General features: G+C 45.6%; 1 protein-coding gene and 1 long non-coding RNA gene across 3 annotated transcripts in view; one reads left to right on the top strand and one right to left on the bottom strand.

Annotated features, from left to right (window-relative positions):
* DPP6 (dipeptidyl peptidase like 6) overlaps nucleotides 1-25156 on the bottom strand; it is a 1068014-nt gene that overhangs the window by 798304 nt on the left and 244554 nt on the right. The gene's annotated exons all lie outside the window — the stretch shown is intronic.
* Nucleotides 19571-24225, top strand: LOC133246682 (uncharacterized). The gene is made up of 2 exons (XR_009736107.1): nucleotides 19571-19901; nucleotides 23998-24225. It is a non-coding gene; the product is annotated as an uncharacterized LOC133246682 (long non-coding RNA).

The following is a 25156-nucleotide window of genomic DNA, read 5'->3' as shown; positions in this document are numbered from 1 at the left end:
CCTTTATTTTCATTTCCTCTCACAGCTTCTCCTCCCAGTCCTTCCACACCAAAAGCACCCTCGTGACAGCATCCTTACCATTTCAAAACAACTCGGCACATCCTGTTCACCTACAGCTGTTTATTTCGATAACCCTTTGATGAATTCAATCAACTGCAAAAATGAAAGCAACACAACAAACAACAGAAAAGACAAAGCAAAACAGGACAGGCTTGTGATCGTGCTGATTTTGAGCACACAGCTCCGAGCTTGACGCTGCCGCGTGAGGGCGCTATGGGAGTTCAGAAAGGCAAGCTGTGCTCAGCCCTGGGTGGCTAGGGCAGCCCTTCATTCTGATCACACCATTTCTGCATTCAACTGATCACACAGGAAACGAGGCAGCCTCTTAGAAGACTTTTGTTTCCTAGGAAAAGGAAGACTGCTGTTCTGTTTTCATGCTTTAAATGTTTTAAAAGCTTTCAGAAAACTAAAATTGGGTCAAAATGAATCATGACTCCGTCTTTATTTGTTGAAGATTCAGATATTCTGGGGAGGGGACGGTGGGCACAATAATGAGCTGAATTCCCATATATCATGGAGCACAGACAGACTGATGAGTTTGTGTGCCAAGAGGTTCATGGCTCAGGAGGGGTCCTGGATCCCCTGCAGTCTCTTTTATCCACTAGACCCTCGGTATATGGGATACGGAATCGGCATGAGTGATGTCAGAAAGCACTGGAGCTACTGAGAAGCAGTGATGGGCTGGACTATAAACAAGCATTATTGGGCCTAGATCGGCTTATTCCATCTATCACTTTCTCCTTCCCCCCCTCCTCCTCCCTCCAGATAAAAAGAAACCCAGAGAGCAGAAGCTACGCTGTGATAGCTGACATCCTTCCCCAAAAAAATATGTGAAATAAATTCAGCACCTTGGAGAGCAGCCTGGCAACCTTTAGGTCTGCACAAGTCTTTGTGGAAATATGAATGTTATGATCTTTGAAAAATTATTCATTAATTCAGAAAATACCGCTTTACAATTTAAGTCAGCTTTTAAAACATGCATGTCTTCGTACACACAAGGGATCTCAGAAGCTAGGACATCGGTAGATCCATTGATACCTGCAAATGAACTCAATTTATTTGTAAACTTTCCATCCTTGAAGAGTTTTGTTTATGAATGATGACAGAGTCAATTGAGGGCAAGCTTATAACCGTATGTTTCACATGTGTCACAGTGTTTAATAATTTTATAAGTCCTGTGATGTGGCTATTACCAAGATGGGATTCCAACTGAGGGGGACACTCTGCAGGAGCACCCCCACTATGTGTCTGTACACTTCTGTCATTTTGATGAGTCGTGCACTAAAGCACATCACAGGAAGATGTCAAACTGAATTTCCAGGTGGCATAACCATAACCTGACTTCAAAGTCCAGCTCAACAGTCCATCCGGTGATTTTTCAGAAGTGACTAATTGTCCTGCTGGATCATCATGACATCTCCAAGTACTTGCCTTACAAAGTACATACGCTCTATCTTGTGCTATCCATTCATTTATTCACCCAACACACACTACAGAGCTTTAACATGGCTGACCATGTCTTATCTCCCCCATCAGATGTTCCTTAAGACATGCGTCTAACTGAGGTTCAAGCGAGGAACTCTGTTGTATACAGAGAAGGTGCTCAAATTAGAGGAAAGTCCATTTAAGCCCCAGTTATCTACACAGTCTTCACAGAGGTGGTCTTCTGGAAGATACTGTGTTGGAGTCAGTTGGGCGATGCTCTGATTGGTGACAGCTGAGACCCCAGTGATACAAAGATGCTATATTGTTCACAATAGCACCTTTCAGAAATGACGGACCATAATCCACAGGCAGGCCATGCTAGCTATGAAATCAGCGTATGATTTTAAAGAAGAATGTGAAAACCTCCTGCTCTGTGTGTTCTCTTCCTGCAGGCATGCTGGGCTCCTCCCAGGTTTGGGTACCTGCCTTGAGTCTCCTGCCCCAGAGTACAAGCTCCTTGAGAGGAGAAACTGCTTCCATTTCCTTTACTGTTCATACCAGTGTCTATTGCAGTGCTTGGAACACTGGACATGGCAACGAGCATTGGTCAAAGGAATGAAAAGGCCTAAAACAACTACAATAAAGGCGTGGCAGACAAGTCTTGGTTGCCTATCATATCAAAGACCCACTGAAGCAAGTGTAGACAGAGTTTCCCTGAATTTATCCATATGTCCTGGGGGATGGCTTCCAACACCCTAGTTTCCCAAGGCAAATAGAGAAAGACAAATAATTTGATATCCACCAAGCAAACTGCCAGTATCCACTGGATCATCGAAAAAGCAAGAGAATACAGAAAAACATCTACTTTTGCTTATTATTTGTGCCAAAGCCTTTGACTGTGTAGATCACAACAAACTGTGGGAAATTCTTAAAGAGGTGAGAATACCAGATCACCTGACCTGCCTCCTGAGAAATCTGTATGCAGGTCAAGAAGCAACAGTTAGAACCAGACATGGAACAAAGACTAGTTCCAAATTGGGAAAGGAGTGTGTCAAGGCTGTATATTGTCACCCTGCTTATTTAACTTATATGCAGAGTACATCATGCGAAATGCCAGGCTGGATGAAACACAAGCTGGAATCAAGATTGCTGGGAGAAATGTCAATAAGCTCAGATATGCAGATGACACTACCCTTACAGCAGAAAGTGAAAAAGAACTAAAGAGCTTCTTGATGAAAGTGAAAAAGGAGAGTGAAAAAGCTGGCTTAAAACTCAACATTCAAAAACTAAGATCATGGCATCCAGTCCCATCAATTAATGGCAAATAGATGGGGAAACAATGGAAACAGTGAGAAACTTTATTTTGGGGGGCTCCAAAATTACTGCAGATGGTGACTGTAGTCATGAAATTAAAAGACACTTGCTCCTTGGAAGACAAGCTATGACAAACATAGCTGCGGCTGCTACTAAGTTGCTTCAGTCGTGACCGACTCTGGGCAATCCCAGAGACACCAGCCCACCAGGTTCCTCTGTCCCTGGGATTCTCCAGGCAAGAATACTGGAGTGGGTTGCCATTTCCTTCTCCAACGCATGCATGCATGACAAACGTAGGCAGCATATTAAAGGCAGAGACATAACTTTGCTGACAAAGGTCTAGATAAAGCTTTGTTTTTTCAAGTAGTCATGTATAGATTTGAGAGTTGGACTGTAAAGAAAGCTGAGTGCCAAAGAATTGGTGTTTTTGAACTGTGGTGTTGGTGAAGACTGTTGAGAATCCCTTGGACTGCAAGAAGATCCAACCAGTCAATCCTAAAAGAAATCAGTCCTAAATACTCACTAGAAGAGCTGATGCTGAAACTGAAACTCCAATACTTTGGTCACCTGATGCAAAGAACTGACTCATTGGTAAAGACCCTGATGCTGGGAAAGATTGAAGGCAGGAGGAGAAGGGGACAACAGAGGATGAGATGGTTGGATAGCATCACCAACTCGATGGACATGAGTTTGAGCAAGCTCCGGGGGTTGGTAATGGACAGGGAAGCCTGGCAAGCTGCAGTCCATGGGGTCACAAAGAGCTGGACAAGGCTGAGTGACTGAACTGAACCGAACTGAAGCAAAACATCTGGGTATGCCTGTTATCAAGATAGGTCTTCTCATAATTCAAGGAAATGCATTCGTTGCTCAGGGCTGGTAGTCACTACCTTCTAGCTGTTGTTTGGTCACTCAATTGTGTCCAACTCTTTGTAACCCCATGGACTGTGTCCCATCAGGCTTCTCTGTCCATGGGATTTCCCAGGCAAGAATACTGGACTGGGTTACCTCTGAATAGTCTTCATAGCCTTCAGGAATGAACACATCTTTCATACAGAGGAGGTTTAATAGCGTGAAGAGGGAAAAGCCTTTCCTTTGAGATTTTTGTTTGTTTTAGTGGCAAATAATTTATCTTTAATGGCTAATGAAAATGTATCCTAGAGAAACTAATATTGCACAATGCCACTTAAACTAGGTATATATTATATAAATCTCTCCAGTGTGGTTTATCTATCCAAAATGGAATTAATACCATTGATAAGCCAATGTAATATTTCCATATTATGACATTAACTGATTTCCTATATATACTAGTGGTGTCAAATGTTTAGTTATTCACTTACATATTCATCTATTGTTGTTTACTCCCTAATTCATGTCTGACTCTTTGTGACCACAGGCTGCCCTGTCTTTCACCATGTCCTCGAGTTTGCTCAAATTCATGTCTGTTGTATCAGTGATGCCATTCAACCATCTCATCCTCTGTCATCCCCTTCTTCTCCTACCTTCAATCTTTCCCAACATCAGGGTCTTTTCAAATGAGTCAGTTCTTTGCTTCAGGTGGCCAAAGTATTGGGGCTTCAGCGTCAGCATCAGTCATTAAGTCATTTTAAAAGATTAAATGTTGGTAGTTATAGCAACAGTGATGCGCTTTTGAAAGCTCGATAAAGATTTGCTGGAAGGGCTCCCTGTGAGCCTTGGAGAAATACATGCGGCTCCAGGCCAGAGCCTCTGGATGAGCCTGCTCTGTGGTCCTGGGAGACTCCGACTATTGGTCTCAAACAACGATTCTGTCTCAGTGAACACTTGAGCACACTCGCAGGGAAAATGAATTTGTAGAATGTAAACCGACTGAAGTCTTTCCTCCAAGGAACCTGTCAGGGTCAATACTGGTCACAGTCAGCTACCTCTCTCCTCTCTGGTGCCTGTCATCCCACCAACTTCAAAGGGGCTCAAACACAGTTCACTCCTGATATTGTCATTAACATGATTTTTCACTGAGCCTAGAGAGCGCCAATGTTTGCATTAAGATGCACAGATCTAAATCAACCTTGAACTGGATAGACTAAGAAAGGTGCAACAAATAACACTATAGTTTTGAAAAGTTAGTCACTCAGTTGTGTCCAACTCTTTGTGATCCTATGGACTATAGCCTGCCAGGCTCCTCTGTCCATGGGATTCTCCAGGCAAGAATACTGGAGTGGGTTGCCATTTCCTTCTCCAGGGGATCTTCCCCACCCAGGTATTGAACCTGGGTCTCCTGCATTGCAGACAGATTCTTTACCATTTGAGACACCAGGGAAGCTTGATAGTTTTGAATGTTATTCTCAAATCGATTGCTACTTGCCTTCCATTTGCATTGGGATATCATATCTACTGAGATTTCTGATGACCGGATATGTTCACCAAAGACATGCCTGTCGGGTTTCTAGATCCCGAGGAATGTCACTCCCCACTGGAACACACATCGTGGATCAATGGTGCCAACAGCGGTGCAAAGCTGGTCACGTCTTTCGCCGTGCCATCTCACTGCACGTGGTGAGTCTTCCATGGACACTGAAGCGTACGTAGCAAGTGACAAACAGAAATTTTAAAATTTGGAAAAATACCTCCTTGCTTGAATGAGTAGAATGCTTGCCATATAGGGAAGTCGGGTGTGTCTGCAGCCCTGCTTCCTGAGGACGTGTAAAAATGGGAGTACGATGGGGGCTCTTTCCACATCTCATCGGCCCATGAGTAATGGGAGCCCCCACCAGATGGCTCCACAAGTGTCAGGAAAAAAAACCTAACTCAGGGTCTGCAATGTGCTGGAGACAAGACATTTGAAACTCAGTTCCTCCAGGTTTCTCACTGGAGAAAGGAGACATTAACAGGTTTTTCAGGGATTATTAAAGCTGTTAAGTAAACTTCTTATATGATGTTTAACACACACACTCACACACACACACTCACACTCACACACACACTCACACACACACACTCACACTCACACACACACACACACACACACGGGTTTTCACTGGTCTCCCTAGTGCTATACCATGCCTATCCTTTCACTGGGTGGTTCAGCCAGTGGGTTCACATTTATAAAACAGTCTCTTCATTTTTTTTTAAAGACTTTATGTTTGCCAAGGTCTCCAACATCAAGGAGAGCGGCTCTCCTGTTTTCATCAATATAGCTAATAAATACATTGTACCGAGGACCTAAAAAAGGGCACACGGTGCCAAGACGATGTATGGGAATCATCTCTGTGGATATCTGTGGATGAGACAAGATTAAAAAACATTCAGTCTGTGCGTCTGCTATAATCTCGAGCTTCTTGATGCTTTTACGTCTTCCATATAGCCTTCCTAGGTGTGTTTAAGTTGATAAATGTCTCTCTGGATAGAAGCATCATGCTAGAATATCATTGCCTACAGATGGAATTTGTACATCAGAAGCTGGGTGCCTCAATCCTCTGGCTTACTACCACCATCACAAGTAATTCCTACAAGAAAAATAAAATATTTCCTGCACTTGGATGAGGAGCAGAAAGGAAATAAAATACATTAGTATTGTACTGGAGACATCACTTCAGGCTTGCGTTACTCCTTCATTATCCATAATGAATGAAATGATTCACATAATTTAACATTGAAAGCCTAAGTGATTACTATTATTGTATCACTGCTATATCCGGAAGGCGATGAATTCTAGAGTGTACCTTATTCACTTTGCTTACTCAAGTCTTAGAGTAAATCCGTTTACTGGACCACACCATGGTTCTTTTCTAATGGAGCCTCTTCACTCTGTCACTCAAAGATGGCTTAGAAGAGGACAGTGTCCACTGAAGCTAAGCACTGAGCTAGTCAGCAATCGCTCCACAAAGGAAGGGCATAGCACAAAGGGTTTTCTGGTCCAAGAGCCTCAGGATTAGGTGGGAAGGGTACTCTTGAAGGAAGCCAAGACACAGAAATAAGCCAAGCAGAAGCTGTGGACTCTGGCCATTTTGTCTATGTTTCAGCTTCAGAGAAGTTTCAATTTGAATTGGGTGGGTGTGGGACTTTGAATTCAATCGGTGAATAGAACTGACCAAATAAATTGATGGCTTATCTTCTCAATTTTCTATTGGTTGAGTTTTTATGAGACAAACGTAGCCTTCAAATAAGTCGGTGAGAAGAGAGAAAGGGGAATAAAAACAGAAGTGAAATTGAAGTGAACCACAAATGCCGAGTGAAGGGAGACGCAAACAATGCCCGGACACTTGCAAGGGTAACTTATTTGTCCTTGGCTGGTTCCACACCTTTAGACCACTGGAAGATAGCACTACACGTACTGATGACTGCTGTAAGGACGGATTCATAATCTACTAATAAAAAGGGAAGAGAGGTATTGGATAGTTGAGTGATGCATATCAAGCACACACACAAAATGTGTCTTAAGTCAAAAGCAGTAAAACAAGAACCATTAATCTCAACACATGTATAAGGAAGGAAGGAGGGAGGGAAGGAGAGAGAGAAAAAGGAAGGAAGGAAGACCCATAAATCTGGGGACCTTGGCCATGGAGAAGGGCCTCGCGGCAGCAGCAGCGGTGTGCAGAAGTTGCATAAAGGCGCGGTGGGGTCCGGAGCGGTATGCATGGTAGACGCTCCATGTCCCCATCGGCGTGACCTCAGACAAGTCATATGTGTTTCCCAGAATCTCAATTGCCTCAACTAGAAGTGCACAAGGTTAGAACAAGGGCATTCTTGTTCTTTCATGCTCTAAGCTTTATATAATACACTATTAGCAGCAGAAATACCTTTCTTGCTTTGAAAGGATCTGGGCAGGTAACTTCTGTTTTTAGATAAAAGAATAGATTGTATAGTTTCTGGGAAGAAATAAAAGTTATACAGGAAAAAGTGGTGCATTTAGTTGGGCCCACACTTACTAGTCGTATTTTGATATAGCTATTAACACTAATACTACTGCTATAGAATTCACATCATTCATAGTAACGAGGTCATCTCAATGACCCCTCTACCAATATCACTGTGCAGAAACCGGCCACTGAGGCTGTCTATAAACATGCTAATATTGGACAGAGAAAGACAAATATCATAAGATATCACTTATATGTGGAATCTAAAAAATGAAACAGATGAAGCTACTTATCAATACAAAACAGACTCACAGAAAATAAACTGATGGTTACCAAAGAGAATAAACTTAGGGCTACCAAAGAGCATAACCATAAGTTTATTTTCTGTGTCTGTGAGTCTGTTTGTTTTGTATTGATAAGTAGGTGGGGGACACATGTGACCTGTGGCTGATTTATGCCAATGTATGGCAAAAACCACCACAATATTGTAAAGGAATTATCCTCCACTTCAAATAAATTAATTTTAAAAAAGAATAGCAGGAGTGGGGGAGAGATAAATCAGGAGTTTGGGATTAACAGATACACACTACTGTATATAAAATAGGTAAACAGGGACCTCCTGTGTAGCACAAGGATTCACATTCAATGACTTGTGATGGCCTGTAGTAGAAAATAATTTGAAAAAAGAATGTACGTACACATGCATTATACGTATAACTGAATCATTTTGCTGTACACTTGAAACTAACACAACACTGTAAATTAACTATACTTCAATAAAAATAGAAAAGCAATACACTTGTGTGTATAAATGAACTCCAATTAATCAGTTACATTCAAATTGCAAAGGGGTCTAGAAAAAATAGCTTACTAGAGTAAATTGAAAAAGCAGCCATTTGTAATAAGCATTGCTTGCTCTTGTTTTCACAGAAAAGGGCTCCAAGTAAAAAGCGGAACTGTGAACCTATGTGTAGAATATATGTTAAAATCCTGTTGGTTTCCAAAAAAGAACCATGATCATGAATGGGCTTTCATTTTTTTCCCTAGAAAATTAATCATCCAAGAACCATGGCAACTGCTGGTTTAGCTTATGGAATCACTCACGGTGACAAATACAACTGCAGCAAACGCATATGGAGATGAAGGAGCTGTAGGTACAAGGTCACCTCTTTGTGGGAAAGATTTAGAGCCTTGCAGGAAATCCCCTGACCCTGTGGTCAGTATAAAGAGCCGTCTCTCCTCAACCAGCTGTGAGCCCACTGCAGTCAGGAGTCCTTTCTCACACTGAAGTTAAATAGGCATCATGGTGCTGGAAGGGACTTTGGAGATGGCTCAGGTTGACCTTCTTTGTTTGGACACAGGGAAACCACCTCAAAATGAAAGAGACTTCTCTGCAGAGTCAAACGTCATTGCAGAGGGAAAAATAGGAAAAGAAAGAAACAGTGAGGACTTCCCTGGCGGTCCACTGGTTAAGAACCCGCCTGCCAACGCAGGGGACGTGGGTTCAGTCCCGGGTCGGGGAAGATCCCACATGCCATGGAGCAGCTAAGCCCGTGAGCCACAACTGCTGAAGCCCGCACGCCCTAGAGCATAACTCTGCTACGAGAGAGGCCGTGGCATGAGAAGCCCATACACGGCGACTGAAGCCCAGCCGCTGCCCACCGCAGCGAGAGAAAGCCCACAGGCCGCAACGAGACCCAGGGCAGCCAAAAATGAAAAAAATTAAATCAAACACACTAAAACCTTAAAACAACACAGTTTTTAAAAAATAAAATAAACAGAGAAAGAGAGAGGAGAGAGAGGTAAAGAGAAAACAATTTCTCTTTTTCTTCACTAAGGATGTGCATGTATTCTAAGGACAAAGCGGGAGGCAGAAAACTCTGCTCAGTGTATTTACTCTGCAAGATATTCAAATGAGTCCACAGCATACAACACAGTAGTTAAAAACCAAACTCCCCAGACTCCTAGCCCAGAATCCCTAGATGCAGATACTGTCTCCCTCACTCACAGAGTCTCAGGAGAGTGACTTGGGGAGATAACCCAGGGGAGTCACTTCCCCACAGGAACCCTCGCCAGGCAGCTGTGATCAGTACTATTATTGGTTAGCCTATTGCAGCTCCAGAGATACAGAAGTTGCATATGGCAAAAAAAAAGAATTGTTCCACCCAGGAAAGTAACCATTTGGCAAGATGGTGGTGATAAATTTTGAGGACAAAAGGGACTGAGGCCCTACATACACCTTGAGGAAACCACAACTGAAAAGACACATGCACTCCAATGTTCATCACAGCACTATTTACATTAGTTAGGATATGGGAGCAACCTAGATGTCCATCAACAGATGAATGCATAAAGAACCCGTGCTATTAATACATATACACAATGGAATATTACTCAGCCATAAAAAGGAATGCATTTGGGTCAGTTCTAATGAGGCGGATGAACCTAGAGCCTATTATAGTGAAGTAAGTGAGAAAGAAAAAGACAAATACAGTATATTAACACATATATATGGCTTTCCTGATGGCTCAGCTGGTAAAGAATCTACCTGCAATGCAGGAGACCTGGGTTTGATCCCTGGGTTGGGAAGATCCTCTGGAGGAGGGCATGGCAAACCATTCCAGTATTCTTTCCTAGAGAATCCCCATTGTCAAAGGAGCCTGGTGGGCTACAGTGCATGGCATCGCAAAGAGTCGGACACGGCTGAGTGACTAAGCACTGATTTAATGGAATCTAGAAGACGGTCCTGATGAACCTATTAGCAATGGAGACGCAGACATACAGAACAGACTATGGATACAGAGGGGGAAGGAGAATATGGGACTGATGGAGAGAGTAGCGTATGCAGAGTTCATAGCCAGTGGGAATTTGCTGTATGATGCAGGGGTCTCAGACAGGTACTCTGAGACCACTTAGAGGGTGGGATGGGGTGAGAGGTGAGAGGAGGTTCAGAAGGGAAGGGATGTATGTGTACCTGTGGCCGATTCACGTTGATACATGGCAGGAACCAACAATGTTGTAAATCAATTATCCTCCAATTGAAATAAATAAATTTTTTAAAAAGGGATTGAGGCCCTAAAATTTGGGGAAGAGAAAAGATAAGGAAAGTGCCTCTTTAGCACAAAGATTCTAGATCTTTTGTCTCTTTAAACGTAAATGAGACTTGTGGGAGGGAATCTTGGCTACAGTCAAACATTACAAAATTAATCATAACCTTTTCTTTCGTCTGAGTTCATGGATCCCTGAGACTCAATACTGAGAAATCTTGTTTTAGTCTTGAGACAAGAAGGAAAAGTCCAGGCCTACAATTTAAGAGGATTCCCAGGGATGAGGAAGAAGACTTAGGCACCGAGAAGCCTGGTACACAAGTGAGGATTTTCTCATCAAAAATCTCTCTTGAAAATTTCAGTTGGGGAAACCCAGCACACATGTTACTCGTGAGTTGGTGGTGCCTTGGGGAGTTAAGGGGAAGCATGTGTATTCACTCTGGGGCAGGAGGGAGAGGTGACAGACAGCAAGAGCTCTGTTGAGCTGGGAGGTGAGGGCTCCCAGTGGTCAACCGCAGACTCTGGGCAGGCCTGGAGGGGCGTGAATGACATTGCTCCTGTATAAACAGCTCAGGGACACTGAGATCCTCTGACATGTCTCAGGGCTGGAAAAGGGTTAACATACCAGGCTGTGGCTGGCAGGTCACCAGCCAAGGACCTCTCTGCAGGGAGTTTTCAGAAAGAAATGTAGAGGGGGAAATCCTGCTGCTAAAATGGAGAATTCCCCCAGGTGTTCGGACAGAGCAGTGTCTGAGAAGAGAGAACCAGACTGAGAATGGAGCTGGACATTGCGAAGAACTAAGGCCTATAGGGTGGTGCAGGGGCCAAGATTCTCCACCCAGCCTGTGAGCTCCCAGAGGCAGCAATTATACAACCTCTGAGCCATGGAAACATCTTTTAAAATACTGGCTCCGCCTGAGGCCTTGCTGGGGTGACTGCCCAAAGTGTGTGCACCTGCATCTTCCTGAGAGGGACCCTCAGCATCAGCTCCAGGACCTCCACAGCCAGGGCCAGGCTGCAGTCCCCACAGAGGGACCTAGACATGTGGTCTGTCGAGGCTCTGTGTGTGTGAAGAGAACAAGGGGAGCGATCCTGACGTGGGTTGATTCTGTTGGGAAGACATCACTGGGCTGAGGGGCAGAGAAAGAGCTGGGGGCCCTTTTTTTACGATGCAGACAATGGTTAATCCATTGTGCCAAGGAAGAAATGGAGATGGAGTCGATAAACATGGCCATGCCTCTCACTTAAATCTGACTTGAAAAATGTGGCAGAAGGTCGACATTTGGAGCATTTTAGAGATAAACTAGGTTAGCATGGCTGCAATGGTGCACCCCGTGAAGTCTCCCCAGAGTCAGACACTCCCCCCGACACACCAGGCTTTGGGCTGGGTGGGACTGCGGGATAGACCTGGGGTGTGTGTGTCGAGGGGGTGTGTTTGTGTGTGACCAGTGTGTGTGCACATGCATGCCTGTATATGGGGGTATGCAGGTGTGTATGTATGCATATGTGTGAACATATGTGTGTGTATTTATGTGGTGTGTGTGCCTGTATGGGGGGATTGGCAGGGGCTGAGTTCAGAGGCTGAGAAGAAGGAAAAGCACCCCCACAAGGCCAGTGCAGGGGTGTTTGGTGGAGATGCTGGATCCGGCCTGTGTTCTCCTCAGTCGTCGAGTCCAGGGATGGATGAGAGAGTCAAGAAGAGACAGAAGAGGCTGCAGGATGGAAGGACAGAGAGAAAGAGGGGCTCGGGAGGGCAGAGACTCAGGGAAGCTGGGCCTGTTCCCCTCATCCCTGGCTTCAGGAGAGAGTCCAAGAGCAGGCAGAAGAGTCACTGTGACCCCTGTGAGGAGGGCGGCTTGGTCCTGAGGAGCCTCTGCAGACAAGATGCATTCAGGGTACAGGCCCTGCTGCTGAATTCTGCTGGGGTGAGCAAAGGGGGAAAATATATATGGATGCGCACATGTGCATATATCTGTGCAAGGGTTGGATGTGCCACGTGTGCATATATGTGTGCAGGGATTGGACGTGCACGTGTGTATATATGTGTGTAGGGGATGGACATTCTTGTGTGCATATATGTGTTTAGGGTTTGGATGTGCACATGTGTATATATGTGTGTAGGGGTTGGACGTGCACGTGTGCGTACATGTGTGTAGGGGGTGGACGTGCACATGTGTATAGATGTGTGCAGGGGTGATATATAACCCAGGCAATGGGAGGTTTGTTGAGCCCCTCACAGAGAAGAGCCTCTGGAATTACTTTGAGAAACAGTGTCACTTGCAGAAGAGCCAGGAGCTCCAGGCAGGGAGGAGAGAAGCCCCAACCACTAGGAGGAAGACAGCTCCTGGGATGGAGGCGCAGAAAGAGGTTCCGTGAATTCACATGAACTTATCCACAAAACAGACTCTCAGACAGAGAGCACGGACTTGTGGTTGCCCAGGCGGAGGGGTTGGGTGGGGGGAAGCCCCAGGAGTTTGGGATTAGCCAATGCAAACTCTTATCCCGAGGATGGATAAACAGTCAGGTCCTACTGCAAAGCAAGGGCTTACAACTCAATAGCCTGTGACAAACCATAAGGGACAGAACATGAAAAAGAATATGTATGTGTGTATATATACACATATCTGTATATCCATGTATCTGAAATGCCTTGCTGCACACAAAAATTAACACAGCATTACAAATCAACTATACTTTAATAAATAAAGAGTTTCAGTAAGTAAAGCAGACACTTGGGGGCTTGGGGGAGAACTGTGATGAAGTTAATTTCTAGGGTGCGATGGAGAGAAAAAGGGGCCCAGGAGGGCAGAGACTCAGAGTAGCTGGGCCTGCTCTCCTTGTCCCCCACCTCAGGGGAGAGACCAAGAGCAGGCCGAAGAGTCACTGCAGCTCCCGCGAGGAGGGGGCCTCTGAGACAGAGAATGAGATGACCTTGACAGCTGGGAGCCTCTTGCTCAACAAATCACAAGCAAACACGTGTCACAACTGAGCCAGGGGCCACGCGGACCTGCAAGGCAGGGCCCCAGACTCCAGGACACTTGGGCACAGCCCTGGGAGCCCCGGGTGTTGAGAAGGAGGACAGATGCTGTCTGATGCATCACACAGCCCAGCCCCGCGGGTAAAATCAAAGGTTCCACGCAACCCAGAGCGGGCAGTGCCAGGCAGTAGGCTCCCCCTCACCCCAGGGTCCAGAGGAGAAAGAGTTCAGCTGCATCTTCAGTTCAAGAGATGTGGACACATTTCCTGGAGGTTGAGGGAGAAGGAGGCTGAGAGTGGAGCTTCTGGTGGAGGAGAAGGATAAGCAGGAATTCAGCATCCTGTTAAAAGAAGGGAAAAGCCATCTTCCCAGGGCCAGAGGGGACCAGCGGGAAGAGAAAGTAGGAGAGAGCGCCGAGTGCAGAGTTTGAGGGAGGCCAGGGCGGGGGGGATCTCGATCTGGGAAACTACACAGACAAGCTAGGGGAAAGGGCCAGACAGACAGGGACTGGAAAGGTGGGAGCCCGCTGAGGGTTAAATCACGCTGTGGGCAAGCGGAGCACAGCTGGATCGGAAGCAAGGGTTTACGTGGCACGGAGCACAGGCTGCTGAGAAGGCTGTCTGTGGACTCCGGGAGACGAAAGAGGAGGTGCTGAGTGTAAGGTCAGGAGCCTGAGTGTCTTGACCCTGACAAGAGGAAAATACTGTCAACACGGATGGGGTTTGTGTTTAATAAATGAAATGCAGGAGTTACATGTCCTCAAATTTGAAAGGTTCATGGTTTGGAGGATACAAGACCATATGTGTAATACCCTTTGTGCTCTGGATAGATGATGAAGAGACAAGCTCGTTGAGAGGACACGGCTTTCACAAAAAGACTCACTAATGTGGAAAATGCAGTGATGGTCACCAGCAGGGAAAGTGGGAAGGAGGCACAAGTCAGGAGCTGGGGGTTAACAGACACACACCAGTACATATGAAATAGTTACACAAGGGGAATCCCCTGGTGGTCCAGTGGTGAAGACTCTGTGCTTCCACCGCAAGGCGTGGGTCCGATTCCTGGCAGGGGGAATTAAGATGCCCACGTGCTGTGAGAGATGGCCAAAAAATAAACAAACAGAGCTTTAGAAAGATAGATATAAACAAACACGTACTGTATAGCACAGGGAAATATATTCAGTATCCTGTAATAGCCTATGATGGGAAAGAATCTGAAAAGGAAGACACATATTCACAACCGAGTCCATCTGCTGTACACTTGAAATGTTGTAAATCAGCTATACTTCAATTTTAAAAAGTATATGGCTTTCCAGCAGGAAGGGTGTGCTCAGAAAGAAATTTAATGAAGGGTGAAGAATGGATGAAAACGGACTCACAGGACCCAATCCTGAGATTCAGATCCGTCAGAGTTCAGGATGGAGAGACACAGGTTTGGATTCAAGACGAAACTGGGTGGAATGCGCATTTAGAGAAGGGAAGCGGGTGGCTGGCAGGAGCTACGACCAAGAAAGAACAGAGCAGGTGGACGCTCGGAGGGAGGGGCGGTCCTTCCTTACTGTGCTGCAGCGAGGGCCAAAAGACACGGTCAAAGCCTAAGGAAGGAGGCGTGGTGCAGAGCAGAGGAGAAATGCCCACTGGCCTGGAAAACGGTGAGAAGTCCAGTGAGAAGGAGGAAAAGCCAAGCCCGCTGAGAGCAGTAGGGACGCTCCATGGAGATCTGAGGTCTGGTGATGCCCACCTCGGTCTCCCCGCCCCCACGGCCTCCCACATTTTTATTATAGGGCCTTCTGGCTAACATGGCTGGTGGACTGTGGGGCTGCGGGAGGACCCAGTCTTGACCATCTGCTGTCTCCTCATCTTCCTCCCCTCGGACCTTCTCAGCCCAGACCTTCCACCAAAACCCAGGGCTCTTAGGATGCAAAAAACGGGGTCGAACAGTAGTTCTCCAATGAGGTACTGTTTGAAAACGTTTGCAAAGACTAGTAAAACTTGGGCGAATCACGTTAAGTTAACGAGGCAAGAAAATATTTAGATAAAGTAAAAGTGTCATAAAAATTCAGGCACGATTATTCGCTAATAAGAGCTCTCAAATATCCTCTTCCACCTCCTGATGGGAAATGAGCCTGCTGAACAGGGAGGATTATTTGCTAAGATGTTCTCTTTAATTTGTATTTTTTAAAAAGTAATCATGCTATGTTTAATTTCCTTTGGAACTCCCTCATCATAATTAGATCTCAAAGCTTTTACGACTAATCTCTTTGGTTCTTTTCCCAACACAACAGGGAAACACAAGAAGAAGCCCAGCCAACAACCAGAGAATGCAGCTGCCACTGCTAACCTTTGTGTGCCTCGGATTCAAGTGTTACGCTGCTTTTAATTCATGTGGAGTCTGAAGAGACAGCTCCGTGGTTTGCAATATTGCATAGTCAAAAAAATACTTTTGAAAACTATCACTGAGGTCACAGTGGATAGAATAGGCCCATATGGAAGATCTCGGAAGAGCCAGGATTACCTTTGGAGATAAAGTTCATGATAACCCCTGGTATTTATTTGCACCAGGCTCACGCCCTCCATGGAGGCTGAAATGGAGTGAAATATTTATCCCCACCCAGTGGCACTTGAACAAGTGGCGTCTGGGAGCCACTGTTGTCACAAATGGAGAGAAGCTGAAGCCTTGCCACCCGCTCACCATGAAAGGAGTCATGTACTGCGGCCCCTCCATTAAGGTCAGCCGTGGTCCAAGCTCAGACTTGGTTCAGTCCTCCAGCAAAAGGACAGAGATTAAAAACAGGAAGAGGAAAAGGCACCCGAGGCTGAACCCAGGAGGAACCGGGGGTAAGCTGCCCACCATTCTTTGCTAGTGGAATCTTGGGGACGCACTTGATTCTCCAGAAGCTCTGTTACTAACCAAGGAAGCTCCCTGAGGGCTTGGTGCCCAGAGCTGGTACTGGGGGTTGGTCACTGGGCACACACACAGCTGACTTCAGCCATGCAGCCCACCTCAAAGCAAAACCAGGCTTGTTCTGTCTGACTCTTTGTGACCCCGTGGCCTGCAGCACGCCAGCCTTCCCTGTCCTTCACTATCTCCTGGAGCTTGCTCAAACTCATGTCCATTGAGTCCGTGATGTTATCCAACCATCTCATCCTCTGCCACCCTCTTCTCCTCCTGCCCTCAATCTTTTCTGGCATTAGGGTCTTTTCCAATGAGTTGACTTTTCATATCAAGTGGTCAATATATTGGAGCGTTAGCATCAGTCCTTTCAAAGAATATTTGGGGTTGATTTCCTTTAGAATGGACTAGTTTTATCTCCTTGCTGCCCAAGGGATTCTTAAGAGTCTTCTCCAGCACCACAGTTTGAAAGCATCAATTCTTCGAGGCTCAGCCTTCTTTATGGTCCAGCTCTCACATCCATACAAGGCTACTGGAGAAACCATAGCTTTGACCGTATGGATATCTGTCAGCAAAGTGATGGTTCTGCTTTTTAATACATTGTCTAGCTTTGTCACAGCTTTCCTTCCAAGGAGCAAATGCCTTTTAATTTCATGGCTGCAGTCACCATCTACAACACTTCTGGAGTCCAAGAAAATAAAGTGTGTCATGGCTTACACTCTCCCCATCCCATCTGAGGACAGACTATCAGGTCAGACCCATACTAGGAGGCCCACAGCCTCAGGCCAATGACTACACTCTCACGGGTGAGGACAGGATGTTCCAGGGGATGGGAGCGAACTTACCAAGAGCAGCCAAGGGCCAGCCCTGAAGACAGGCCTTTCCCGGGGACGTTCTGGGTCTGAACAACCCAGGCCTGCACAGCCGGTCCCTTCCGAGACTCCTCTGGTGGTTCAGTGCTTTCAATGCAGGGGACACGGGTTTGACCCCTGGATGGAGAATGAAGATCCCACATGCCACAGAGCAACTGAGCCTGCGAGCTGCAACTGAGACCTGACCCAGCCAAGTAAATAATAAAGCTTTTTTTTTTTTTTTTTTGTCAACCCTTTCCTGTTCAGAATCCCTTTTCTTTTTCTTGGTCCAAAAAGGGAGTTCTGAGCTTTTCAAACTTTTGTGACTACCATCTATTATGAGAGCTATTTTATACAGTAAACACTTACAAATCCATATATAACATATAAACTTCCGCAAAATAATAGCTCATTCTACTATCTAGGATGCACAGGGTATTGCTTTTTTTAATTGCATTTTATTTACTTTAAGCTGATGAGGATGCACGAAATTCATTTCATGACCTTCAAATGTGTCACAACTTACATCTGAAAAAAATGGATGGGCGGGAGAATGGAAACCATTAAAGTCGTGAGGGGCCAGAAGCCTTTATTTGAAGAAAAGGCAGCCTCGTTCATAACCGTGCAGGGCTCGACATCATTCACCGTGACAGCTGGCAGGGAAGACGGCTGCACGGATAAAATGTCACAGAGGATGAGAGGGGAGACGGGGAAGGCGGCCCCGTGTGCCCGTTTCGGCGCACGTCATCACTCTTCCCCGAAAACTCCCAAACTCTGCTTCTCTACTTCTTGGTTGAGGCTGTCTCGTTGCTCAGTCCTGGCTGACTCTTTGTGACGCCAAGGACTGTAGTCTGCCAGGCTCCATGGGATTCTCCAGGCAAGAATACTGGAGAGGGTTGCCACTTCCTTTCCCAGAGAACCCTTCTGACTCAGGAATCGAACCCACATCTCCTGTGTTGGCAGGCGGATTCTTCTCCACCGCGCCACCAGGGAAGACCCCTCTGCTTCCTACCTCCTTTTCATCTTTTGCCTTCTCCACTCTCCTCCCAGCTCTCCAACAGATGAGTGCTCAACATGGCCCTTTCTTGTTTTCTGAGCTAGATGTATTCTTCCCCTTAAGACTTCTGTTCTCACAACCCTTCTCAGGGAGAAAATAATCAGGTGATCTGATTAGTACAAAGTGTTAAACACTTGAGGTGTATAAACAGTTAAAGGACGTTTCCTGGGAGTACCAGTGTTTTAATGTCTGCCCCCTCCGTCGCCCCAAATCATGACCCTTGGAGTCTGGCAGCCTGTGGGTGACAGTTTTAGAGAATACGGGTCACGCAAGCTTCCCCAAAACCTGCCACACTGCTCAGTCCACAAAGAGCCCTCAGGTGGTGGTCTGACCCTGGAGAACTCCAGTTCATGTCCACGGAACGACACGTTTGAGAACCTCAGTATATTTTCTCTAGTTCCCCTTGTTTGGAATGAAGTGTTTTGATGAGCACTGGCATATAAGAAAAAAAAATTAAACGTATCATCTAATAAATCTGTTCTGTCTTCAACAAGCCCAGCCTTTAAGTACACACAGCCATTTATTCAATTACCATCAATCTTTCTGGATGTGATTTGTGGATGACAAGAAAAATAATACACATGAAAGTGGTTTTGAGGCTTACGATCCACACATATAAATATATCAACTCATCAAATTCTCTGAATTGGGCACCTAACAACAGACATGATGTGTGGATTGATAACTTGACGATTGGCCAGGTTCAGTCTTTTAATTCAAATGATAAATACCATATTTGCTCCCATAATTTCTTCTCCTTCACACTTTTTTAAAGGAAATATTTTACTGCTGAGAAGGAAATTATGCAGCCTGGTAGTATAACTTCCTCTCTTGGCAGATTGAGTGAATCTAAGTGCCAGAAATCCCAGAAAAAAATCAGAACATCAAAGGTCACAGGTAAGCATTTAAAAGTAGTAAAAACTCAACCTGAAATTGCTGTGGGGGAGATGTTTCGACAGCCCCCACCTCTAAGAATCATTTGGATGTATATTTAAATAGGAACTGACCAATCTTTTAGAATCCTCTTCTCCATTCTGCAGTCATTTAACAAAACCATCTGAAGTCTTTTTGGACGAGTACAGTCTTTGTAACACCACAATCTGTTCTTCAAGAAATACAAAGACAGCGCTTCAAGTGTCCCAATTCTATTAAACCAAATGGCAAAGTCCTCTAAGCTTCTGTGATGTAGACGGCTGTGAAAACACAGGTCCTTTACGATTTGGGGAATGCAGACTTCAGAAATGCATGTGTGAGCGTGTCTGCCCGTGTATTGGTGTGTGCATCTAGGTGTGTGTGTGTGTGTGTGTGCAGAATTCCCAGACCCAGCTCTAGGACCCCTTTTCCCCTGTTACATCACACAATTCCCTGAGAACTCTGTGGATAAAGCTTCTAATGACACCCAGAGTAGCTGTGTATCTTGGCCATCTCAGAGGCCAAGGATTGGTAAGACCCTACCAGGGACCCTGGAATCTCTGGGCAACCCAGAGATTAGCACGTGGTGCGGTGGGACCAGAGAGGATCCCAGCTGATGCTCAGAACAGCCATTGGCATCTCTGCTTTAGGAGGGTCCCTGGGACAGCAGGGGAATCAGCCATGTGCTGACTCTTGGGCTAGGAGTTAAGGAGACAGTCCGAACCTCAAGCCACGTGGAAACCAGACAGCAGCTGGGTCCTCCCTGCCCTCTGAGTCCTAAGACAAGCTCCAACCTCCTCTATTTCCTGAAAGGAAGCCCAGAGTCTTCACCGAGATTTCTCTGAACACCCAGGCAGGGTATACACAGCACCACTGCGACGCGTGTTGGGTCAGGGGAGAGATCTCTTTCCAGCTTCCCTCTCACATCTTTCATCTTTATTTTCTCATCTTTCTTTTCCTCTCAAAGGCAAAGCCCAGTACCTCTCACTCTCCACTTGGCACGACCAGCTCTGTGTGGCTTGGGTTCCCAGTGTCCTATTTTCCATGTTGAAGTGACTCTTCAATTATTTTTTCTACAGAAAGGTCAGGCTCTCACTAAGAAAAGGTCAGGTGGCAACTGCAATTATAACTTATTATTTTTGTTTCCATACAAAAACCGTAAGTGGCATTAGCAGCATCATGCAGTCTCCTTCCACAACTACGCTGCAAGCCCATCCTCATCCTGCTCCCCAGGTAAACAAACTGGCAGGGAACATCATTCGCTCCGCATTTCCTCCCACTGACAAGTGCAATCTGATGGCCCTTCCCTGAAGTCTGGGCTGGACTCCACGCCATCCTGGGACTCCCAAGGCTGGACCAGGAGGAGCCTTGCAGCTTCTGCGTGAGACTCCAGGAAGACGGTGTCAGGGAGCCCTGAGCCCCCGGCGGGAGGACCTGAGACTGCTGGGGGGCGGAAACCACACGAGCTCAGCTTGCAGCCACCAGATCTCTGAGGGAGAATGCTTAGGATCCTGTACAGCAGCACTGCCAAGGGGTGGGAAGGACATGGAGCCCACGCATTGCCCAGCCAAGCCCTGCCTGAGATACTAGCCCCAAAATTACATGTTAAAAAAAGTTGTTTGAAACCACTATGCATGAGACATAGAAAACAAACCTATGGCTACCAGAGTGGAAAGGGGCTCAGTTCAGTTCAGTCACTCAGACATGTCTGACCCTTGTGACCCCATGGACTGCAGCACGCCAGGCCTCCCTGTCCATCACCAACTCCCAGAGCTTGCTCAAACTCATGTCCATTGAGTTGGTGATGCCATCCAACCATCGAATCCTCTGTCAACCCTTTCTCCCACCTTCAATCTTTCCCAGAGTCTTTTCTGATGAGTCAGTTCTTCGCATCAGGTGGCCAAAGTATTGGAGTTTCAGTTTCAATATCAGTCCTTCCAATGAACATTCAGGACTGAACTCCTTTAGGATGGACTGGTTGGATCTCCTTGCAGTCCAAGGGACTCTCAAGAGTCTTCTCCAACACCACAGTTCAAAAGCATCAATTCTTTGATACTCAGCCTTCTTAATGGTCCAACTCTCACATCCATACATGACTACTGGAAAAACCATAGCTTTGACTAGATGGACCTTTGTTGGCAAAGTAATGTCTTTGCTTTTTAATATCCTGTCTAGGTTTGTCATAGCTTTTCTTCCAAGGAGCAAGTGTCTTTTAATTTCATGGCTGCAGTCACCATCTTCAGTGATTTTGGAGCCCAAGAATATGAAATTTCTCACTGTTCCCCATCTATTTGCCATGAAGTGATGGGACCAGATGCCATGATCTTAGTTTTTTGAATTTTGAACCTTAAGCCAGCTTTTTCATGCTCCTCTTTCACCTTCAAGAGACTCTTTAGTTCCTCTTCGCTTTCTGCCACAAAAGTGGTATCATTTGAGTATCTGAGGTTATTGATATTTCTCCCAGCAATCTTGATTCCAGCTTGTGCTTCACCCAGTTCCAGCATTTCACATGATGTACTCTGCATGTAAGTTAAATAAGCAGCATGACATATACAGCCTCGATGTATTCCTTTCCCAATTTGGAACCAGTCTGTTGTTCTATGTCCAGTTCTAATTGTTGCTTCTTGACCCACATACAGATTTCTCAGGAGGCAGGTAAGGTGGTCTGGTATTCTAATCTCTTGAAGAATTTTCCAGTTTCTGTGATTCACACAGTCAAAGGTTTTAAAGCAGTCAGTGAAAGAAAAGGGTGGGGACGGATAAATTAGGAATCTGGGATTCACATGTAGACACTACTATATATGGAAACGGGAATGGCTACCCCACTCCAGTGTTCTGGCCTAAAGAATCCCACGGACTCTAGAGTCCATGGGATCGCAGAGAGACAGACACAACTGAGCAATTTTCACTTTCACTACTATATATAAAATAGATAAACAATAAGAACCTGTTGTATATCACAGGGAACTATATTCAATATCCTCTAATAATCTATAATGAAATGGAATGTAAAAAAAAAAGAATATATATAGGCTCCTCAGCTGGCCTAGTGGTCAAGAACCCACCTCACAACGCAGTAGACATAAGAGACGTGGGCTCGATCCCTGGGTTGGGAAGATGCCTGGAGAAAAGCACGGCAGCCCACTGCAGCGCTCGTGCCTGGAGAGCCCCATGGACAGAGGAGCCTGGTGGGCACAGTCCAGGCGGTGACAAAGGGTCGGACACGACTGAGCGACGTGCACTTTTTGTTTCACACACGGTGTGTGAGTGTGTACAGTGTGGGTGAGTGTGCATGTAAAATGTCACGGGGCTTCATCTGGAACCTGACTGTCAGGTCAGCAGCCTTCCCAGAGTGTGGTCAGCAAGAGACACAAAGATGCATTCTACGGACAGACAGACATGGGCTTTCCACGATCACCCCGACTCCCAGTTGAAAATGGTTCCCATGGGAACCAAAGTGAATGAAGGTCTCTGGACTCGTCTGTGAGCTCCCTGAATCCAGACAGCAGTAGTAAGAGGAGAAAACCGTAAGCTCAGAAGAACTAATTTTTGGTTATTATTTGTAAGCTATTACTAAATCAATACAAACGCCATCCTTAGAATGCAGAGACAGCCACATTATACAAGTGTTTCTTCCTGATACAATTCGTTAATGACTCTGTTCCCTGAAGAGAGAATCTAAAAAACAATGCAACTGCTTTGCATGCTCCTGGTCTTGTAATAAAACATCTCTGGAGGAAGAACGATTGGCTACTAAAGCTAGTTACACCGTGTGCGTTAAAAATGCAGTCTAGTGTTGAAAATTAAGTAAAAAAAAAAAACAGAAAATGTCAGAGGCAGATAAATATTTGATAGAGGTGGGAGGGAATGAAGAAAGTCGGCTTTAGACAGGATATTGGTTTTCCTCTGATAAACATCACCTTGTTCACAAAATTAAATTTTAAAAAAACTAAGAAACTCTTAATACGATGGTGCATTCTTAGGTTTGTATCCAGAACAAATGGTGAGTTGTTAACAAACAGTGTCAGCCATTTTTCTTTGCAAATTATTAATAGTGAATGTTTGCCGCCCCCCATAAACATGATGGAGGTTTGCATTATTCATCTGTGTTAGAACCTTTTGAAATTTTTTTCCCTATTGATGGCGTTTGTTTTGCATTCAGCCGTATTCCCCCCAACCCTTCAGTCTTGCTTTAAAGGTGGATGAGAAGCTCTAAAGATATGGGGGAAGGTGATTTCTGAGCAGCTGCAAGATGGTGGATGGAAATGCCACTGCGAACCCTTTCTTATCCTCAAAGCTCCACCTTAATGAAGAACCACAGGCAACGGGGAGGGTGTTCTCTCTGCCTGTCGTGCAGGATAGAAGCCACCAGTGACATATATCCTGTTCATGCAGATGTGCTCAGCCTGATTTGAGTATTAGCTTCACCTTGATTTCCTTTGCGTATAAAGAGCAACAAATGCCTCTTTTAATACCACAGTCACCCTGTGCCCTTCACCTGGGGACAGCCTGGAAGGTTCTCCTGGAGCTCAGGTTATATAATGTCTTGGTATCCACTCTACTGAAAAGCCCAAACAAGCCTGCTTGTGAGCTCAGACAGCCCGTGAAACTGTTCTTTCTTCCCCAGGCAGAGGAGGCTTGACTGCACCCGGATCCCACGAGGAGTCGGCTGCTGCTTATTCAGGAGGAAAATCAAGCTGCAACTTGGAGAGCTGTCATAGATCGAAGGAGAGATGCTACCCAGTGGGCAGAAATGGCCTTGGACGTCCCATCTCTTTCAGTGCCCTTTCTCACCTCAGCACCCACTCACCCTCCCTTATAGAACTCGATTTTCATTGAAGTCTAGTTGATTTACCATGTTGTGTTAATTTCTGCTGTAATATACATATACACGTGCTTTTCCATATTCTTCTCCACTATGGTTTATCAGAGGATGTTGAACAAAGTTCCCTGTGCTGCAGAGCGGGTCCTTGCTGTTTATCCATTCTCTATATAACAGTTCCTTGTTGCTTATCCATTCTCTATATAACAGTTCCTTGTTGCTTATCCATTCTCTGTATAATGGCTCGCGTCTACTAACCCCAAGCTCCCAGTCCATCCGTCTCCCTCCCCTTTCCCCTTGGCAGCCTCAGTCTGTTCTCTAGGCCTGTGAGTCTGTCTCTGTTCCATAGGCAGGCTCACATGTGTCACATTTTAGATTCCCATAAACAGGATATCATATGGTGCTTGTCTTTGTCTTTCTGGTTTGCTTCACCTAGTGTGCTAATCTCTAGATCCATTCATGTTGCTGCAAATGGCATTATTTCATCCTTTTTGTGCCCGAGTAATATTCCATCGTATATATGTACCCCGTCTTCCTTATCCATTCATCTGTTGGTGGACGCTTACTTTTAATAACTGAGCGTCTAGCCTGAGCCAGGCACTGTGCTGGGCTCTGTGGGGCTGCAATGGATGGCTGACCCAGGTGTTCATGATCAACGCCAAAGGGACACGATCTCTAGTGAGACAGGGACAGTCAGAAAAGGAAGATCTCAGTGAAGGGCACAGGAGAGGTGCCTGCTCTGGTCACCACCACTGAACACTGGCTGCCTGGTGGTCCTGGGGGTGTATGACTGCCAGGGACTTGATCAGATGTGTCTATGCACGTGAATTCTACCTTGTTCTACACACAAAGAAAACTTCTCAGGTGGTTATCTAAATGTAACAGAAACAAAAATCTAACATCTATGTAGTGTTGTACGATTCTCTTCATATCTGCCAAGGCCTTATATTATTTGCTCTCCTCA

The sequence above is a fragment of the Bos javanicus genome, chromosome 4, assembly GCF_032452875.1.
Source record: "Bos javanicus breed banteng chromosome 4, ARS-OSU_banteng_1.0, whole genome shotgun sequence".
Lineage (NCBI taxonomy): Eukaryota > Metazoa > Chordata > Mammalia > Artiodactyla > Bovidae > Bos > Bos javanicus.
Note: the sequence above shows the minus strand (reverse complement) of the source record. Positions and strands in the feature narration are given on the sequence as shown.